This window comes from Ovis aries, chromosome 10, assembly GCF_016772045.2.
Source record: "Ovis aries strain OAR_USU_Benz2616 breed Rambouillet chromosome 10, ARS-UI_Ramb_v3.0, whole genome shotgun sequence".
Classification (NCBI taxonomy): Eukaryota; Metazoa; Chordata; class Mammalia; order Artiodactyla; family Bovidae; genus Ovis; species Ovis aries.
Window position 1 is genome coordinate 62,624,700 of NC_056063.1, and position 22,925 is coordinate 62,647,624.

Below are 22,925 nucleotides of genomic sequence, written 5' to 3' on the forward strand. Positions count from 1 at the left end.
CTTCTATGCAGAGTACATCATGAGAAACGCTGGGCTGAATGAAGCACAAGCTGGAATCAAGATTGCTGGTAAATATATCAATAACCTCAAATATGCAGATGACAACACACTTATGGCAGGAAGGGAAGAAGAACTAATGAGCCTCCTGATAAAAGTGAAAGAGGGGAGTGAAAAAAGTTGGCTTAAAACTCAATATTCAGAAAAATAAGATCATGGCATCCAGTACCATCACTTCACGGCAAAAGGATGGGAAAACAATGGAAATAGTGGCTGACTTTATCTTTTGGGGCTCCAAAATCAGTGCAGATGGTGACTGCAGCCATGAAATTAAAAGACACTTACTCCTGGAAGGAAAGTTATGACCAACCTAGACAGCATATTAAAAGCAGACACATTACTTTGTCAACAAAGGTCCGTCTAGTCAAGGCCATGGTTTTTCCAGTGGTCATGGATAGATGTGAGAGTTGGACTATAAAGAAAGCTGAGCATTGAAGAATTGATGCTTTTGAACTATGGTGTTGGAAAAGACTCTTGGGAGTCCCTTATACTGCAAGGAGATCCAATCAGTCCATCCTAAAGGAAATCAGTCCTGGATATTCATTGGAAGGACTGATGCTGAAGCTGAAGCTCCAATAGTTTGACCACCTGATGCAAAGAACTAACTCATTTGTAAAACCCTGATGCTGGGAAAGATTGAAGGCAGGAGGACAAGGGGACAACAGAGAATTAGATGGTTGGATGGCATTACTGACTCGATGGACTTGCGTTTGAGTAAGCTCTGGGAGTTGGTGATGGTCAGGGAAGCCTGGCTTGATGAAGTCCATGGGTTTGCAAAGAGACACAACTGAGTGAATGAACTGACCTGCATATTTAAATTACAGAGAATATTTTAATTAACTCTCATGTATCTATTGCTTTAATGTAATAGTACAAAGTGTTTACTTTGTATTTCCACTTAATTTTGTTAGTGGTTTTCGTTGCTGAAAACTGGGTTGCTGGTAAAGTTTGTTTTTTCCTACAACCAACAAATGATCTGTGGGTGAACTTTGGCATGCTATGAAGAGTAATTTTCTACTCATATTTGACCTAAATTTTTTAGCATTCACTCATGTTATTTTTCCGGATCAATTATTTCATCAGTTTTTGAAAAATGGTGAATTTGCTAATTAATTTTTCCACTTGCATTGATTAACTGATAACATTCTATAAAGAAAGGCTTAATCTGATCATAACATATTCTTTATAAATCTTAGGCTAAAAGTAAACAGCTGCAAATATATTTAAGTATATTTGATGGTAAGAAAAATAGTTGGATATCTAAGACTAAAAAAAACTTAGAATTGCTTGCCATTGCCTCAAATTAATTCCTTTAAACTATCTAAATTACTGCATGTTCTTTATATAGTAAATCTTATAGATTTATATACATTATCACAATTAAATATACACTTGACTTCCTAGTCCTCACACAAATAGCTATATGTACATTTACAATGATGAGCGCTGAGACAGGATGTATTTTGAAAGAATCAAAGTAACATCATATTAAAGGAGCATTCTTAAAATGTTATATATCTTCAAATAATTATGCCTTTAAAATCACACTGTCATTAATTATCTCCAGAGAGTATATTTATTTATTTTAGAAGCATCTGCTAAAAAGAATTAGAAAGGAAAAAAAATAACTTTCTGAAACCTACTTTTTATCAAAATCATTTTGACAGATTCAGGTTACCTGCAGACTCAATTCACCTGAAAGGCAATGATATAACATTATGTCAAATGTAGTATAAGCAAATAATCACCAGTGAAGCTCAGAAGAGTAGCAATAAAATATAATTTGAGGTATATGATTCTGTTAAATCAAATAATGTCAAACTTTTCTTAATATGCAGGAAAAATTGAGGTGACATTGAAAGTTGGCAATATTAAAGATACCTTTGCATAGTAAATGAAATATTACAATGGTGTTTCACTCTAATTTTTTAATCTTCATTAAGTTATGGCTATCAGAGATCACTAATTATCTTTTTAAGATACATAGCATGATCATATTGCATTATATACATTTAACATGTTTATAGATTTATATACATCATTACTTGATCATTCAAATTTACTTCAAATTAAACATATTTTTCAAAATTGTTTTGGTCATACATTTCAATAAAAAATCAGTTACTATCAGACTTAAAAATGAAAATTTACTATTAATTAGATATCCACTATATAAAAAACGGAGAAGGCAATGGCACCCCACTCCAGCACTCTTGCCTGGAGAATCGTATGGACGGAGGAGCCTGGTAGGCTGCAGTCCATGGGGTCGCGAAGAGTCTGAAACGACTGAGCGACTTCACTTTCACTTTTCACTTTCATGCTTTGGAGAAGGAAATGGCAACCCACTCCAGTGTTCTTGCCTGGAGAATCCCAGGGACGGGGTGGGATGCCGTCTATGAGGTCGCACAGAGTCGGACACGACTGAAGCGACTTAGCAGCAGCAGCACTGTATAAAAAAAGAAAGTGCCACAGAAGCCACAAAAGTAAATTGAGCCATGGCAATAAATTGGTCAGTCCATAAAGGAAAAATGACATGTTCACACATCTGAAATATAAAGAAGTATGGGTGTAATGTATATTTGCATAACCAGGATATATAAAAAATAAACAAATCTTACTTATTAGAGCCAAGTTTCTCATTGAATGGATGGATATATTTAAAATTTATGAATATGTGTATAACAGAGGTTAACATATAAACCCATATTTCCTTAGTCAGAGGCACATTGTAGAAACCATGACATCCCAAAGGTAACACACACATCCAGTACATAGAATTCAGTTTCTAATGTCATTCCCCAGTAAAAGGGGACCAGTGCCTCCAGAAAAATGGCTAGGATTCTAGGGCTATGGGAGGGGATAACAATATAAGCCTACAGTATAACAATATGTCTAAAGTATATTTTAGTTACAGAAAGCAAGAAAATAAATTACCCCATATATATATATATAGACAGATATATATATATATATATATATATATAGACAGATTCAGGCCACCTGCAGACTCAGTTCACCTGAAAGGCAATGATACAACATTTATGTCAAAGGTAGCATAAGCAAATAATCACCAGTGAAGCTCAGAAGAGTAGCAGGAAAATAAAATTTGGAGTATATGATTCTCTTAAATCAAATAATGCCAAACTTTTCTTAATACACAAGAAAAATTACATATAATTATATATAATTTTGAGATATATATCAAAGAAACCAGTGAAAGAGATGCAAATAGCCAAAGCTAGGCAATTTAAACTGCAAAATGCAATGGTATTGGATTATAACCCAAAATATACAGTAAGTAGAACTTCCCAGGTGGTGCTAGTGGTAAATAACCCGCCTGCTAATGCAAGAGACATAAGAGATTCCTGGTTAGATCCCTGGATCAGAAAGATCCCTTGAAGGAGGGGCATGGCAACCCACTCCAGCATTTTTGCCTGGAAAATTCCATGGGCATAGGAGCCTAGTAGGCTACAGTCCATGGGGCCACATGGAGTCTGAGCAACTGAGCAATTGAGCACACATAGGCAGTACTTCTTGCCAAATTGTACTGTTTGAAAAGGGAGGAAAAAAGAGTACTTTTAGAAAGAAAAATCATAGTTAAGTAATTCAACTAATCAAGATTAACATCAACAATAATGTCATGCTGACTTGTTGTTTAGCCACCAAGTCATGTCCAGCTCTTTGTGACCCCATGGACTGTATCCCGCCAGGCTCCTCTGTCCATGGGATTCTCCAGGCAAGAATACTGGTATGGGTTGCAATTCCCTTCCCCAGTGGATCTTCCCAACTCAAGGACCTAAGCCAGGTCTCCTTCACAGGTAGGCAGATTATTTACCACTGTGCTACTAGAAAGCCCCATGTTGACTATATATGTATATATTGCATATATATATATATATATATGTTTCCATTCTAATAGGTATCCTAATATTTGTATCTCTGTCTCTATATATCTATCTAAATTGTCTTATTTATCATATGCCTCTGGAGAACCCTGACTGATAAGAAAGGAGAGTACTAATATTGGTATTCAGTTTGCCGTGGTATGTACACTTGATGGGATAGTCTAATCCTGAAATTCCTGTATCTTTGAGAACCAAGATTTGCAGTGTGGAGACAAGAAGATATGGTTGATATACAGAGGCATTCCAGTAAAAAGCCTATATAGTTCAGTGTTTCAACTGAAATCACCTGTGTGAACACAGTGTAGTGTGTGTTTGTATTATATATTTTCCTAGCTATAACTACTGAAATGTCTAGAAATGATGATCCACATAGTAGCAATGAACATTTCTAGAGATCAGATTGTGGTCATAACACGCCATCCTATACATAAAGAAATATTGCTTAAAGAGAAAAGACTATTCCTGTTTTGAGACCAAAAAAAAAAAAAAAGAAAAAAGAAAATGTATGTAAGATTAGCCTGAAGGTTCCTGTTAAATCAGATATCAGAAAGCTTTCAGTGTTTATTGGCATACTGTCAAAAAGCTAGAAAAGCAGCCTGAAAAGTTTTCTATCAAAGATATTACTATTTGATCTAATTAAGAATAATAATTGCAATGAATTAAAGCCTATCAAATGTGTTCAAATCCATCACTTTATAAGAATATTAAAAATATTAACCTCTATAGATAATAAGCAACAATTTTAGTACCTTCAAATACAGAGAATGAAACATACAAATTATGTATTTATACAACCTTTTTCTCTGTGAGACATAACACTGCATAATCAAAAGAAGATAAGTAATTATTTATAAAATTGTTCCATATATAAATAAAAATATATGACAGGATTAAAATATTACCACTTGTCAAACAAACAAAGGATCTATCTATTAGTATGAATGGCTGTTAAAGGATCTATCTATTAGTACTGATGACTACCAATGCCACAAAATAAAGGAATAGCAAACATGAGATTCCTTATGAAAAAACATAGCATCACCCAAAATCTGGATAAAGGAATAAAATTTGAGTCCTACCTAACTTCTATTTCCATATGCCACTTTTCAGGAACTACAAAGGACAGAGGAACATGAAACATGAGTATGTAATCAACAAAACCAAGACCATGGGAAGGTCCACATGCCAAAGAGAACAAGCACATCATTAGATAAGGTGTTAAGAAAGAAATCAAACAATGGAGAGAAAATCTGTAAATTAAATATACCTTAAAAATAACAGCTAAAATATTTAGGGTCTGTGCATGCCAAGTCACTTCAGTCATGTCTAACTCTTTGCAACCCCATGGATTGTAGCCTGCCAGGCTCCTTTGTCCATGGAATTCTCCAGGCAAGGATATTGGAGAGGGTTTCCATGCCCTCCTTCAGGGGATCTTCCTGACCCAGAGATTGAACTGGCATCTCCTGTATCTCCTGCATTGGTAGGCAGATTCTTTACCACTAGTACCACCTGAGAAGCCATAAATATACCTTAAAAATAACAACTAAAAACTTGAAGGTCTAGGTTTACACATTTAAATAGTAAAACTATAAAGAAACATAAGCATTGATGACTAAAAGGACAGAGTAGTGACTACTTATGCAGGAAGGGGAGGACTTGAGATTGGGACAGGGCACAGGGAGACTTTACATGGGTACTTCAGTTTAGTTCAGTTCAGTCGCTCAGTTGTGTCCGACTCTGCGACCCTATGAATCGCAGCATGCCAGGCCTCCCTGTCCATCACCAACTCCCGGAGTTCACTCAAACTCATGTCCAGTGAGTCGGTGATGCCATCCAGCTATTTCATCCTCTGTCATCCCCTTCTCCTCCTGCCCCCAATCCCTCCCAGCATCAGAGTCTTTTCCAATGAGTCAACTCTTTGCATGAGGTGGCCAAAGTACTGGAGTTTTAGCTTTAGCATCATTCCTTCCAAAGAATACCCAGGACTGATTGCCTTTAGAATGGACTGGTTGGATCTCCTTGCAGTCCAAGGGACTCTCAAGAGTCTTCTCCAACACCACAGTTCAAAAGCATCAATTCTTCGGTGCTCAGCTTTCTTCACAGTCCAACATTCACATCCATACATGACCACTGGAAAAACCATACCCTTGACTAGATGGACCTTTGTTGGCAAAGTTATGTCTCTGCTTTTGAATATGCTATCTAGGTTGGTCATAACTTTCCTTCCAAGGAGTAGCATCTTTTAATTTCATGACTGTGATCACCATCTGCAGTTATTTTGGAGCCCCAAAAAAGAAAGTCTTGGCAAAGTTTTATTTCTTGAACGATATTGGTTAGAGTAATATTCATGTCATTAAAATTCATTCAACTATATTTTATTGTGTATGCTTTTTATGTATGTGTTTTATTAATAATGAATGGTTAATACCAAAGAATATATTACCCAGTAGGTGCTTTATATGCAATAATCTCTTCCATGTATTCAAAATTGGTGTATCCAAGGGTGATGTTTTATACCTCAACAAGTTCGAAGAGAGATATTTTATATCCCTCAAATTACCTGAGTTCTGTCAGGGAATGTTCCATTAAACATTTTAAAATCTTCATGTGCATTTATGAAATTTTAAAGAGTAATTTTTATTCTTAACTTATAATTTAACTCCTTTCTGTAATTTAGCATCATTTCTAAGTGTACTTTCCATGCATTGACTAACTATTATTCACCATAAATACCATTTCTAAAACATAATGCTTTGGCATGGGACTACCTAACACCCTTAATTCCTTTTTGAAAAAGTCTCCAGTCAGTCTACTCTCAGAGTCCAGAAGAACAATGCAGGTCTCTGTCTCTGGCACCAGGCTTGGGACATGTGATCCACATGTAGCCAAGCCAAGAACCAAATCCTCTTATCCACATGGTTTTTATTAGTGAAACACCAGATGATACAGTCCTGGTAAATCTGTATAGAACTAGCTCCTGGCTACAGTGATTATTTCAGGAGCAGACATATTATTCACCTTGTAAACAAAGTAAAGCATGAAAATGTATGATAATATACTAAAATAGAAGTCCTCTTGTTTTGCTATTTTGCTAGCTTACTGATAGAAAGAATTAGGTCTGAGGGCAGTAATTCTGCTTTCATTAGATGTGGGAGAAAACCAATAAGAGCAGAAATATACGATAAAGAGAAAGGACTCTTTCTGGTGACAGTGTTTGACACAGATTAAGACAGAACTGCTGACACTACAATTTGGGGCATTTCATTTAAATAATATAATTGCCTTTTTTGCTTAAATCAATTTGAGTTGGATTTTATGACAATTGCACTATTATATTTGCTATGTTTCATTCAAATAATGGCATGTCCAAATAGCATAATTGTTTGTTATGACAGCTAGGCTTGAATGTGTTTGAACATATCAGGAACAATTGATAAAAATGTTTGCATAAAATATTTTGTCAAACACTGTCAAAGTTTAGATAAATAAACATTGACAAGATTATTGTTACATTTTCCATCTTATGTCTTTGTTCATTTATTCAAAAGGCTTATAATCTTTACTATAGGAAGCACAGAGCTCCGGATATGGGGCATGTGTCCTGTGTGGGATCAATCTCAAGAGGTATAACCGCAAGAGATATAAAGTTGAAGAAGATAAGATTCCTGCTTTTAAGAACCTTATTAATACACACATGCACACACATGACCTATGAAAACGTGAGTTTGAAATTGTTATTTGTTTACCTCTTTTATTCAGCTATCTCACTTCTTTGCCTTCTTCTACTACCTTAAATACACCTTAAAACCCAATCTCTATGTGTCATGTGGGTTTGATACAATATGTCTTTGGGGGCTTCCCCTGTGACTCAGCCATAAAGAATTGCCAGCAGTTCAGAATATGCAGGAGATGTAGGTTAGACCCCTGGGTTGGGAAGATCCCCTGAAGGAGAAAATGGCAACGTGTTCTGGTATTCTTGCCTGGGACCCATGGACAGAGGAGCTTGGCAGGCTACAGTCCTTAGGGTCACAGAGTCCAACATGACTGAATGGACATACACACATACATGTGTCTTTGGTTGGGTTCCCTGGAGGCAGACCCTGAGACAGAAACTATTGTTCAAATGATTTAGAGGGATACTCTCAGAAGAAGGGGGGTGAATAAAACAGAATAGATCGAGGAGAGAAAAACTAAGCAAAAAGGAGTTCTTAGCTGGAAACTGGTTAGCTTGAACCATGTGGGATTTAAGGAGCACAATTCCTACTGCAGACTTAGCTCTCTGTAAACAAGAGGGAAGAAATCTGTACCCTGTGTGTCACTCAGACATTGGCTGAGGAGGTCCACCTCAAGTAGCAGAGATGAATGCAGCTTCGGGTGGGCAACACTCAGGAAGGCACAAGGCCCAATGTACTGGATGAAAGACCAGCTGTGACTGACTATCAGCCAACACTTGCAGCTACTAGGGATGAATATGGTGGCCAAAGTGGACCTAGCAAGGTACCACCAAGAGTCCACCACTCTATGTCCTTCCAGGTAAACATGGTGTGCTGTTTCTCCCCACCTAGGCTGCCCATCAAGGGCTTTCCCAGTGGCCCAGAGGTAAAGAATTCACAGGAGATGCAGGTTCGATCCTTGGGTTGGGAAGATCTCCTGGAGAAGGAAGTGGCAACCCACTCCAGTATTCTTGCCTGGGAAATCCCATGCACAGAGGAGCCTTGTGGGCTACAGTCCATGGGGTGGCAAAAGAATCAGACAGGACTTAGTGTCTAAATAACAAAGGCTGCCCATCAAAGCCTGCTGTGCCATAGAATGGTGAGCACCATTCATCTGTTGCTTGTGCAGCACTTTATGATTCAGTGATCACTTATTACAGTATAATATAATAACCTGCTTACAACTATGCCTGAGTATTCATTAAAGATAGTAATTAAGTCTAATTAATCTTCATTTCCCCAGTGCCCAATGCAGTGATGTGACCTCATGTTATTATTGATTGCATATATGCTAATTTTTAATCATTTGAAGGAACTAACAAAATGATAAAGACAAAACTGAAATTTTGAGTACATAGACTATTTGGTATACTAATAGAATGCTTTAGAGCTGAGTCTCTCAAAGTAAACTATTGAGCAAATAGATGACCTGGAAGTTCTTTTAACTCTCCAAGTCATTGTTTCTTAATGTAAAAAGCAGGGATGATATCTATTGCTACAGGCTTGTTACTGGAACTAATGAAGCTTATACGTATCCAGGGCTTCTCACAATAAATAATAAACAGTAAGTGTTGAATACATGCTAAGTAGGCTTTAGCTTCCCTGGTGGCTTTAGCTTCCCTGGTGGCTTTAGCTTCGTTTGGGCTTCCCTGGTGGCTCAGAAGGTAAAGCGTCTGAGTACAAATGTGGGAGACCAGGGTTTGATCACTGTATCAGGAAGATCCCCTGGAGAAGGAAATGGCAACCTACTCAAGTACTCTTGCCTGGAAAATCCCATGGACTGAGAAGCCTGATAGGCTACAGTCCATGGGGTCACAAAGAGTCGGACACTACTGAGCCACTTCACTTTCACTTTTCTTTCATGCTTTAGCTTATATTAACTGATGATCTTACTGCAAGCGATAATGATTGTCAGGTGGTAAAGAACGGTGGCTAGTGGTAAAGAACGTGCCTGCCATTGCAGGAGATGTAAGAGACATGGGTTCAATCCTCAGGTCAGGAACATCCCCTGGAGGAGGAAGTAGCAACCCACTCCAGTATTCTTGCCTGGAGAATCCCATGGACAGAGGAGCCTGGCGGGCTACAGTCCATGGGGTCACAAAGAGTTGAATAGGACTGAAGTGATTAGCATGCATGCATAATGATTGCAAGAAAATTTTGAATTTCAAAATCTTATGCTGAAATTTCATGGTTTAAGTATTTTTAAAGAGTCAACAGAGAGTAAAGAATATTAGACCTGAATTGTATATCTTCTGTATACTGTGCTTTATAAGCTATTCAAATTTGTGGCACATGACAATACTTACCACAGATATAGCTGCTTTTTCTGTAGCTCCTGGTATCATTTATCTCCATATTGCTGAGGCTAGAATTCATCCTCACTGAGGTGAGTTTACCCACTCCAGTGTTCTTGCCTGGAGAATCCCAGGGACAGGGGCTCCTGGTGGGCTGCCATCTATGGGGTCGCACAGAGTCAGACATGACTGAAGCAACTTAGCAGTAGCAGCAGAGGTGAGTTTAACACATTAACAGCATCCTATTGTTGGTCCCCAAAGGAGAATTCCATATTTTAATCTCAAAGAGCTCTATTAGTATATCTGTGGAGTGTCAGACAACATGAAAAAGGAAGTATGATGCATAATAAAGACATATCTCCTTCATCTTTCTTAATTAATTCAGTTTTTAATCAATTATCACAAAAGATTGTCCTCATTATATAATGATTCACCCTGCCAGACCATCAGTTTGCTCCTAAAATAATTTTTTGAAGTTGTTATTAGCTAAAAATGTGGCTTCAAGAAAGTTCACCATGCTAAATTATACCAAGACATAGATTTTAACACATTGATTATAACAAATTATCTTTCTTCTGAAATCTTTACTAAGGAACATCATTAGAAATTTAAACATCTAATTATAGATGAAAGGATTCTATTAGACTTTCTCTTTTATACCCTTATTCTTATACCCTATTCTTTCTGTATGCTTATGTGCATGCTAAGTCATTTCAGTCTTGTCTGACTCTGTGTAACTCTATGGACTGTAGCCTGCCAGACTCGTCTGTCCATGAGATTCTCCAGGCAAGAATACTAGAGTGGGTTGCCATGCCCTCCTCCAGGGGATTTTCCCAACCCAGGGATTAGGTCTCCTGCACTAGCACCATTTGGGAAGCCCACTCTTCCTATATAGCTTATTATTAATCAAAATTTGGGGATTAAAGGCTTACTTGATATGTGTAAATCAGAGAATGTTAAGAACTCCCTAGTTTCCCATTTTCAGTAAAAGCTCTAAGTGAGTTAGAGTAAAATGTGTTGGATTAAACCATAACATGTTTTCATGTAAATAAAAGTGAAAAATGTAGACAAATCATTCACGCTTTTTTGTTACCCAATCTATCTATTCAATCTGTTCAGATTTTCACAATCCATTGTCTAATGCCTTTCTTCATCATGTCAATCTTTGTTTTGGCCTTTTGCAAATGCTTAATTTCATTTTTCATAACAATTTTTTTTCATTCATTTATTCATTGTCTGGTGACAAATAACTACTAAATACGTATTAGTTGTCTGACACTATATTAAATGCTGAATAAAAGTTACATAACTCTAAATATTTGCAACAAAAATTGAGGACTATCAAGCCATTAACTAATAACTTTAATAAGTTAAAAACTAATACAGATGATTCAGGATAATTGATGAGTCCTGTTACATGATTATTTATATATGCTGACCATATATGCTGGAGTATTAATATTGAAAATTGCTTAGAGAAGTGGAGTCAATGATGCCAGACCCTTTTCAATCCTGTCTTCAGAATGCAACAGGAGCAGAGTGGATATTGTAGACTAGTTTATCAGAGCTGATTTCCATGTTTTTCTGTCACCTATATGATTCAATAAAATAAGCATGCTAAAATAACAGGCATTGAAAGATATTTTGAAAGGCTCAGTGTTTACATATGGGCATACTTAAAATACTGAATTTCCCAATTTTAGCCTCGTTTCCAATTTTCAGAATTTATACTGAATGTCTAGCTTTTTAAGTTGTTCTGAGTACTTTTTGTTTCCCACACTCTGTTCTGGGCGGTATTTTCCAGATACGCTGTGATGAGGATTTACAAAGTTTCTTCTATAAAGATGTCTGTATATGTGTCAGTCCCTCAGTCGTGTCCAACTCTTCGCAACACCATGGGCTGTAGCCCACCAGATTCTCTGTCTGTGGAATTCTCCAGACAAGAATATTGGAGTGGGTAGTAATACTTTTGTATCAATTGGGAAGACAAAATAGATTTAAAAGTGGAACAATATCAGGTCATAAGTACTGTCAAGGACAATGGAGGGCAAACCATCAGGTGTAATGCAGGAAGGGGGATACTGAGCAGGGGTGACCTTCAGTTCAGGTCACTTCAGTCGCTCAGTTGTGTCCGACTCTTTGACCCCACGGACTGCAGCATGCCAGGCCTCCCTGTCCATCACCAACTCCCGGAGTTTACCCAAACTCATGTCCATTGAATCGGTGATGCAGGAAGAAGGATGCTGAGCAGGGGTGACCTTGGTGAGGAGCTAATATTCGATCAAAGACCTAAGTGAAATGAGGGGAGCATTGCTTACTGGGAACACAGTGTATATAGAGTTAAGGTGGAAATATTCTTGGAATACAAGAGATGCAGGGACAATGTCCCATATGTGAGAGAATGAAAACTTAGGGAGAGCAGGAGAAGGACTCTAAGTTCTCCTCTTGGCTGTTTTGGGCCTGCATTTATTCACTTTTTATAAAGTTGGCAAGCTCCAGACATACTCTGATATTCTTCCCCTTTTCTTACCATTCCCAGCATTTATTTCCTTGAACTTCAAGCCTGCTCCTAAGTAGTCCTAAAACTGTTTCATATAAATTAGGGGCTTCTTTTTCACTGGTCTAGTTAATCCTAAGGTCCAGTCAGAGAAATGTGGAGTCTAAAGTTATTCCTGGACCCATAAACCTCTCTTTCTTAGAGATTTAGAATTTAGTAGTACCTAAGAAGAAGTACTAAGAATTTAGTAGTACCTAAGAAGTCTAACCAACATAAAGTTACATTGACCAATTCACTTTGAAATAAAATTCCCTGCCAATCTGATAGTTGGAGTAAGATAATAAGGTTTTCACTTTTATTTTGTAAGAGGAGGACATTATTAAATGTTCTTTAGGGAAATTCTGTAAACTGCTGCTGCCCTTCATTTTCATCCTGTAAGTCAGATGTTTACAATGGAAGTTTAAATGATATTTTGTATGATGGAGAATAGTACTTCTATCTGTTTGACCACTTTCATATTTTTAGACAGTTATTAGTTAATTATTGAAAATAGTTTCCTTACCCTGAATACTCACAAATCAAGAAATATTTGAGGATCCTATCATTAAGCCTTTGTTCATGAATAAACCAGCAATGACCATGATACTAAAACCATAAGAGTAAATATAAGTAGAAAAAAAGAAAATATTCTCCCACTAAGAAATAAAGGAGATCCCCAACCTCCAGTCACCCTGCCTTTCTTTTCTTAAGAGCATTTACTTAAGAACATTTGCAAATGTAAGTTCTTTCTCTGTGAAATGTAGGTAAATACTTTTTTAAATTACATAAAGCTCTAATCAGTTTTGAGACCTAGGAATGTCTTTCTAAAGGATCTGGGAACCAGTTCTCTCAAACTCAATCATTAAAACCTTACTTACAGGGAAGGAATGGAGATCGAGATACAGAGAACTGACTGGTGGACACAATACGGGATGGAAAAGAGTGGGACAAACAGAGCAAGCAGCATCAGCATATTTATTACCAAGTGTAAAACAGATAGCTAGTGAGAAGTTGCTATAAAACACAGGGAGCCCAGACTGGAGCTCTCTGATGACCTAGAGGGGTAGATTGAGGGAAGAGACGGGAGGTTCCAAAGATGATATACCTATAGTTACAGCTGATTTGCATTGTTGGGCAGCAGAAACAAACATGATATTTTAAAACAATTCTCTTCCAATTAAAAAATAAATTTTAAAAAGGAATCACAAATTGAAAAAAAAAGTTAGAAAAGCACCCAAATCTCCCACTTTCTGTGGGAAGGCAGAAAACTAGCTTTCAGCAGGCAACTTACTCCAAATGGCAAACTTACCTCTTGTTGTAAAGATAAGAGTAGCTTTGCTTTCTCAAGATAAAGCCACTTAGTTAACAGAGATATCACCCCTATTACCAGGTAAAGTGAAGATGAACTATATGTGCCCAGTGGTGATGTCAAGTCCTCTTACTTGAGGACAGGCTCTTGTTTATCTTGAGAACATGTATAGTGGGTGGTATCTGCTGGGGCATATCAAGAAGTGAGATCTCTTTAGGTCTCTGCAGTCTTAGTGAATTGCTTGGGATGTACCCCACATTCCAATCTAATACGTATTTAATAATAACACTGCTTTCTTTCTCTTCTAAGCGGTAGTGAGGTTTTCTTGGCTGAAGAAGATGTAAGCTTTAATTATATTTCTCCAGTAATACTGAGCCAGGTCTGAGATTGGGGAGTGAGGTGGTATGTGATTGCGAGTGATAAAATGGGAGCTGACAGACATTCAAAGAAAAAAAAAAGAAATCAAGTTGAGGAAAGGTATTATAAGAGTGTGAATCTAAAGGTGCAGATACCAAGAACTGAGAAATGAATCCGAGATATAACAATGGCTTCCCAATTGTGATTTGAAGACTGAACATAGATTTCCTAAGATGCTATGGTATAGGGGTGGGGGTGATGACTTCAGTCGTGAGAAAGAGTGATAATACTGTTCTGACATGAATGAGGCTTTGCTGGAATCTTATACTTAAGAAGTACATTTTAAAAAGCTAAAAAGCAAAATTCTTTTTTTTTTCCTGGCATAAAAACCTTTATGCAGTTCACTTTTGAAGAGAATTCATCAAAATGCCAAGATAGTTTTCCAAATACCACTTGATATACCCAGCAGGGAAAATTGAATAAATAATTTTGAATTAGCAATTTTATTTTGTTCTTTAAAATTAGCAAAAAAGAAAAGATAGACTCAAACTTTGAAAATAATAGACTTGGGGGAGGGGATGGTGGAAATAGAATATATTTGTCCTCATTCTCCCCGAATTGATGTTAATGAAGAGAAGGCAAATAATTATGTGGGCATTCTGAACATGTAATTAGTATTTTTCTTGCCATTTCTCCTTCTCTCTAAAGCAACTGACAACTTAAGTTGCTTTGATTAATTACCTGAGGGGACTCTCTAAAGTACAAATCAGCACATAATTTTTATTGGGGGTCGGGGGAGGGAAGTGATTATTACCTGATTTTATATCACAAGGATAAACTTGGGTTCCAGTTTTATAGAGATGGGATTCTTTTAAAGGAATATATTCAAACCATATTACCTCAATTGGCTGTCTGTCTTTACTGGCAGGAGGACTACAGAATTTACCCAAAGTCTGGGAGGATCAGCAAAGACAGAGTGAACATACAGGTCAAAGAATAAATCGGATTTGTGGGCTAACTATGCGGAGATGTGTGCTCTATTCTAGTTGATGCACCCTATGTGTGAGAGGGTACAGATTCCCAGGTGCATGCTTGTGTATACATGTGTACGTGTGTATGTACGTGTGTGTGTGGGGGGGGGGGTGTGTGTAATTTCTCAGTCAGTAAGCAATTAAGCTATTCACATAAGCTCAGTCACTTCAGTTGTGTCCAACTGTTTCCCACCCTTCAAGCTATAGCTCACCAAGCTTCTCTCTCTGGGATTCTCAAGGCAAGAATATTGGAGTGGGTTGCCATGCCCTCCTCCAGGGGATTTTCCCAACCCAGGAATCAAATTCTTGTCTCCTGTGTCTCCTGCATTGCAGGCATATTCTTTACTGCTGAGCCACTAAGGCATCTGAATGAAGAGTTCCAAAGAATAGCAAGAAGAGATAAGAAAGCCTTCTTCAGCGATCAATGCAAAGAAATAGAGGAAAACAACAGAATGGGAAAGACTAGAGATCTCTTCAAGACAATTAGAGATACCAAGGGAACATTTCATGCAAAGATGGGCTCGATAAAGGACAGAAATGGTCTGGACCTAAAAGAAGCAGAAGATATTAAGAAGAGGTGGCAAGAATACACAGAAGAACTATACAAAAAGATCTTCACTACCCAGATAATCACGATGATGTGATCGCTAATCTAGAGCCAGACGTCTTGGAATGTGAAGTCAAGCGGGCCTTAGAAAGCATCACTGTGAACAAAGCTAGTGGAGGTGATGGAATTCCAGTTGAGCTGTTTCAAATCCTGAAAGATGATGCTGTGAAAGTGCTGCACTCAATATGCCAGCAAGTTTGGAAAACTCAGCAGTGGCCACAGGACTGGAAAAGGTCAGTTTTCATTCCAATTCCAAAGAAAGGCAATGCCAAAGAATGCTCAAACTACCGCACAATTGCACTCATCTCACATGCTAGTAAAGTAATGTTCAAAATTCTCCAAACCAGGCTTCAGCAATACCTGAACTGTGAACTCCCTGAAGTTCAAGCTGGTTTTAGAAAATGCTGAGGAACCAGAGATCAAATTACCAACATCCACTGGATCATGGAAAAAGCAAGAGAGTTCCAGAAAAACATCTATTTCTGGTTTATTGACTATGCCAAAGCTTTTGACTGTGTGGATCACAATAAACAGTGGAAAATTCTGAAAGAGATGGGAATACAGACCACCTGACCTGCCTCTTGAGAAATCTGTATGCAGGTCAGGAAGCAACTGTTAGAACTGGACATGGAACAACAGACTGATTCCAAATAGGAAAAGGAGTACGTCAAGGCTGTATATTGTCACCCTGCTTATTTAACTTATATGCACAGTACATCATGAGAAATGCTGGACTGGAAGAAACACAAGCTGGAATCAAGATTGCTGGGAGAAATATCAATAACCTCAGATATGCAGATGACACCACCCTTATGGCAGAAAGTAAAGAGAAGCTAAAAAGCCTCTTGATGAAAGTGAAAAGGAGAGCGAAAAAGTTGGCTTAAAGCTCAACATTCAGAAAACGAAGATCATGGCATCTGGTCCCATCACTTCATGGGAAATAGATGGGGAAACAGTGGAAACAGCGGCAGACTTTATTTTTTTGGGCTCCAAAATCACTGCAGATGGTGACTGCAGCCATGAAATTAAAAGACGCTTACTCCTTGGAAGAAAAGTTATGACCAACCTAGATAGCATATTCAAAAGCAGAGACATTACTTGCCGACTAAGGTCCGCCTAGTCTAGGCTATGGTTTTTCTAGTAGTCTTGTATGGATGTGAGATTTGGACTTTGAAGAAGGCTGAGCGCCCAAGAATTGATACGTTTGAACTGTAGTGTTGGAGAAGACTCTTGAGAGTCCCTTGGACTGCAAGGAGATCCAACCAGTCCATTCTGAAGGAGATCAGCCCTGGGATTTCTTTGGAAGGAATGATGCTAAAGCTGAAGCTCCAGTACTTTGGCCACTTCATGTGAAGAACTGACTCACTGGAAAAGACTCTGATGCTGGGAGGGATTGGGGACAGGAGGAGAAGGGGATGACCGAGAATGAGATGGCTGGATGGCATCACTGACTCGATGGACGTGAGTTTGAGTGAACTCCGGGAGTTGGTGATGGACAGGGAGGCCTGGCGTGCTGCGATTCATGGGGTCGCCAAGAGTCGGACACGACTGAGTGACTGAACTGAACTAAATGGAACTGAGCCACTAGGGAAGCCCAAGCAGTTAAGCTATATTTGTCCTTATTTATAATAGTGCTGGAGGACTGGGATTTCTTGAGATTTATAATCACATATGTGACAGCAGATGCAATTTGAACAGAAAAAGTGAATTTCATTTGTGTCTATGTGTGTTTATTTACATATGTATATAGTATTTATTTTCTTATAAATTGAATAATTCAAAATTGTATTTAATCCAAGCTCATTACAATTATTTATATGTCTGCCTTGCATGCTAAAGAAACAATTTAAATTTCCATTCTTATTCCTAACATCTCATGGAATAATAAAAAAATTCAGATTGTCCTAAATGACTTTGATTTTCTCATAATGTGAATATCTTATATGTACGTTCAATTACATTATTTTGCATAAATATGACATAATTAAACTTTATTGCTTATAATTTACACCATGGTTAATCATAGCTGAAAGGCCATGCTTGCATTCTACAGAGTGATTTAAAATAAAATGCCTTTCCAAATGAATAAATGTTCCGTGTTAATAAGTACACTTGGAAGTGCTGTTATCCAAAACCACTTGTATGATTATTTTAGAAATGGTCAATGTCAGTAAGTGACATTTTAACAGATAAACTACTTTCCATTATAGCAAATTTATTTCAGTTCAGTTCAGTCACTCAGTCCTGTCCGACTCTTTGCGACCTCATGAATTGCAGCATGACAGGCCTCCCTGTCAATCACCAATTCCCGGAGTTCACTCAAACTCACGTCCATCAAGTCAGGGATGCCATCCAGCCATCTCATTATCGGTCGTCCCCTTCTCCTCCTGCCCCTAATCCCTCCCAGCATCAGAGTCTTTTCCAATGAGTCAACACTTTGCATGAGGTGGCCAAAATACTGGAGTTTCAGCTTTAGCATCATTCCTTCCAAGGAATACCCAGGGCTGATCTCCTTTAGAATGGACTGGTTGGATCTCCTTGCAGTCCAAGGGACTCTCAAGAGTCTTCTCCAACACCACAGTTCCAAAGCATCAGTTCTTCGGCACTTAGCTTTCTTCAGTCCAACTCTCACATCCATACATGACCACTGGTAAAACCATAGCCTTGACTAGATGGACCTTAGTTGGCAAAGTAATGTCTCCGCTTTTGAATATACTATCTAGGTTGGTCATAACTTTTCTTCCAAGGAGTAAGCGTCTTTTAATTTCATGGCTGCAGTCACCATCTGCAGTGATTTCGGAGTCCAAAAAAATAAAGTCTGACACTTTCCACTGTTTCCCCATCTATTTCCCATGAAGTGATTTATTTAGTGAAATGCAAAAGATTTGGGAAAGGAACTTCCTGCCAATAAAATGCAACTTTTGCATGTACATTTTATTACTGGAAAAAAATCTTTACCAAGTTTTTCTTTTTAAATATTTGACATCTGCAGTTTATATTGGAATATTTTTATGAAATGAATTTTTTAGCAAACAGCTATACATCTGAAACACTTAAATTCTGTAAATAATGTAGATGATCACATTTCAGTAAATTTATATTAGAGCATAAATTCGTAATTTAGCTATTCATCATGAAAAAGATACCATAAAAAGGAAAACAGTGCTAGTTGTGAAATATATTTTTTAGTTATTCTGGACTATGTCAGAAATGTGTAGCATACTTGATTTTGAAGTTATCATAACACTCACTAAAACACAAACTTACTTTCTTTAGGCAAGTAATAAACGCAGTTGTGATTGAGGAATGGCGAACAATGATGGTTGGCCAGGTGCAACTTTGTGTCACTTCCCTGCACCGCCCCTGCTTGAGGAAGTCAGCAGGACCTCCAGCCAACAGTAGCACTATCCCACTTCTCTAACCAGAGGTAAGGAGGGTAAAGTTAGAAGACCAGAAATCACCCTAATTACTAAACAAAGACAATTTAATCCAGTAATAGTAATTGGTTAAGCATATCAGAGAACTAAAAGGAAAAAAAAGGAGCCTGAAGCAGCCGCAGGTTACCCGAGGACACAAAGGAAACATACTGTCATCGCCAGCTCTAGAACCCTGGAGGCGGGCCCTTTGACCCTTCCTCTGGGATAGAGACCGCTGATCTGAGGATGCTGGCAGGTGCTGGAACCTCTGAAGAGATGTGAGGAGAAAGGTTCTAGCAGAGCAGCAAGAAGCTGGAGCTAGGATCCAAAGGCGACTTCAAGGTGAAAGTTCGCTGCTATGGCAACAGCAAATGAGACTCAAAGCAAAAGGAGGGCACCTCCCTTACATCCTCCTTCTCCATTTCCACCCTTTTTGTATTGCTGGAACGTAGGCCCCAGACAAACAGCCACCAGACAGAGGATACTTCAGCCTGTAGGCTTCCAGTTCAGCATCACAAAGGAGTGTTTAAAAGGGTGGATTTGAAGGAAGGAGGAAGTAGCTTAATTATCTGCACTTGAACCTGACCTGAGAATCAATCGCCTGAGGGAATTAAATGCTGCAGTGTCTGTGTTAAAATTTTTGGAAGTGGAATAGACTTTAAAACAGGATCTCCTGGAGCTACTCACTGCTTTGGGCTCTGGCAGGGTTCAAGGCTAAATTGGAATATTCCTACTGCGATGAATGAAAGGCAGTGGCCTACCAAGGCAAGCCTACAGCCCTAAATGCATCCACTGTGACAAGGTGTTAGCCCTGCTGGGAGCCAAGGTCGGCACAGGCTGCCAGCCCACAAGACAGGGGGCTAAAGCCACCCAGTACCCTGAATGAGTTTGGAAGTGGCTTAAGCCCTTGACCCCACACAGAAGAACCTACAGCCCTCTGGACAGTTTAATTTCAGTCTTGTAAAAACCGGAGCAGAAAAAGTAGGTGAACCAGTTTATGTCCCAGACTTCTGACTCACAAAAATGCTGAGATGATGAATGAATGCTATTTTCAGCCACTGAATTGGTAGTGATTTGTTAGGGCAGCAATAGAAACCTAACATAAAGGGCCACCAGGGTGTATGTTTGCTTAAATCTTCATCCCTCGGCTTCTCATTGTCCAGGAAGTTTGTAATTTCCTTGTTTCTGTCTCCACGAAGCAAAAATGTGAAGCGACGGACAGACCAGTGTTATAGCTCAGTTTATTGGCTAGCAAAGGGAAATACACCTCGAGGGGTGCAGGAAAGCTGACCCAAAAGACAAGAAGCCCCTGACGGCCCCCAGTTCCATCTTGCTCAACTGTGGCTCTTCTCCTTTTATGGTTTTTTTCTTTCCCCACTGGGGGAAAGAAAAAAATGTAAATTGAGCTAGCCAAGAGGGCTGTTTGTTTTCCTTGAGAGCCTCATTCTGGTCCTCAGACCTTCTTTTGTTCTATTTTCTTGGGCTTTTCCCTTCTTTGTCTTCTTTTAGCCACCACCATTTTGGACTCCTTTTTCCTCTCCAACTACCTAACATTATCACTGTGGAAAGGTTCAAAATTTCAAAAGAGAAATGTCTTCTGTATTTAAGTGCAGTGAAAAGTGAAGGTGGTAGTCACTGTTAGGTAATTAGAATAGGAAAAAGGAGTCCAAAATAGTGGTGGCTAAAAGACAAAGAAAGGAAAAAAGCCTTGGCAGGGGTTGTACTCCAAAATAGACAGGAGATAGATCTCCTGATCCCTGAACAAGAAGGGACTTGAGCCATCTTGAATGAGACATATTCTTTCTGGGTAAATACCTCCAGTTAAGTTAAAGAAAGTCTCATAGTCCTCAAGAAAAACAATCTGATACTACAGGATTTCAAAGAACAAGTTGGAGAGTTCTTGGGGTGGCTATAATCTCTCTTTGGGGGATCCTTCTCCTGGCAAGGGGGACTTTGGAGTTGGCTAATACCTGTACTAATTAATCCCTGTTATCACCGTATTGATGCTGCTTATGATTGTTCCATGTATTATCAATTGTCTAACCCATTTTGTCTCTGCCCAGGATAACAGGCTACAACGCGCAGTGCCAGTTCAACAAGAATATATAAAACTACACTCGACCATGGAAAATATCACTCACCCTTAGATGGACACTGCTATAAGGACTCTGAGGCTTGAGACTAGCAAGAGGGGGAGGCCCAATGCCCCTTGCCATCCCAGCTCAGCAAGAAGTACCCAGAGAGACCTCTATGCCCCTACTCCCAAAGAATTGGGCCTCCCATCTCTTGAGGGGAGAATGTTAGGCAGTTAGAATAGGAAAAAGGAGCCCCAAATAGCAGTGGCTAAAAGGCAAAGAAAGGAAAAAGCCCAAGAAAAGAGAACAAAGGAATATCTGAGGAAAGGGGTGAGAGCCTCAGGTGAAGCATACAGCCCTCCTGGCTAGCCCAATTTACATAGGGCAGGCTTGGGGGAGGGAAAAAACACATAAAAAGAGGAGCCAAAATTGAGCAACTCTCTTCTTTTGGTTCAGCCCGCCATCACACCTCAAGAATGTATTTTCCTTTGCTTGCCAAATAAAACTGAGCTGTAACTGAGCTGTAACACTGGTCCATCGCTTCAAATTTTTGCTGTAGCAAGACAGAACTGAGGAAACTACACAGTCCCCTGACAGTCACTCAGTCATGTCTGACTCTTCATGGCCACATGGACTGCAGCCTGTCCGGCTCCTTTGTCCATGGAATTCTCCAGGCAAGAATACTGGAGTGGGTAGCTGTTCCCTTCTCCAGGGGATCTTTCCTGACCCAGGGATTGAAGGCTCAAACTGGGGTTTCCTGCATTGCAGGCATATTCTTTACCATCTGAGCCACTAGAGAAGCCCTAAGAGTGCAGTGGATACCCTCAAACTGTAACCCAGAATGCCCCTTGAGAAGGAAAAGGCTTCACAGGTTCCCCTCAGCCTCTGTTCTGCATGTAAATTATTCTCCTACTCAGCAGTGAGTCTATTCTAATAAAATGAAGACTGGGGGAAAAGTCTGTGGCCTGTTACCCTGAATGAAAGTGCTGATTGTACTCCCCAATTTTTTACATACGCTAGGAAAACAAAAACAGAAACAAAAACAAATAAATGAAGAAAAAAGGTTTCTAGTTTGCCAAACAATGGTTCCTGGGAATGAAGCTCAAATATCTATTATTCCTGGTATCCCCTGGGTTAAAGTAGTGTTTTGATAAATAAATATCCCTTTCAGCATTATCAAAGGGCATTACTTTTGGCCTAAAAAACAGTGGTTACAGTTATTCTGAGGATCCTGGATTCTTTGATTGGTTTGTGATTGATGGTCAGTTGATAAATATTATTTGATATGAGCATATGGGATGTGTAAGCCCAGTGCAAACATGCAGACTGCTAGTTGGACACACTCCATGAACTCCTGCTGGCAAGTTCTATATCCACATTTGTCTTGTATTGCCAGGTACCCTCTATACTTGTAAAGCTTGTCAAAATTATAGTTGAAATAAGAGAAGAAAAAGTACTTGGTATTTTTAACAAAAGATTTCATAGAGGCAGGGTCCTGTGCAGAACTATTCCATTAACAGTAGACATCATTGATGCTTACCCCCTCTTCTGTGGAAAATCAGAGTTGAAACAGAAACACAGATACTACTGCACAGATGAGGGCTAATACCACAATTGTCACTGAA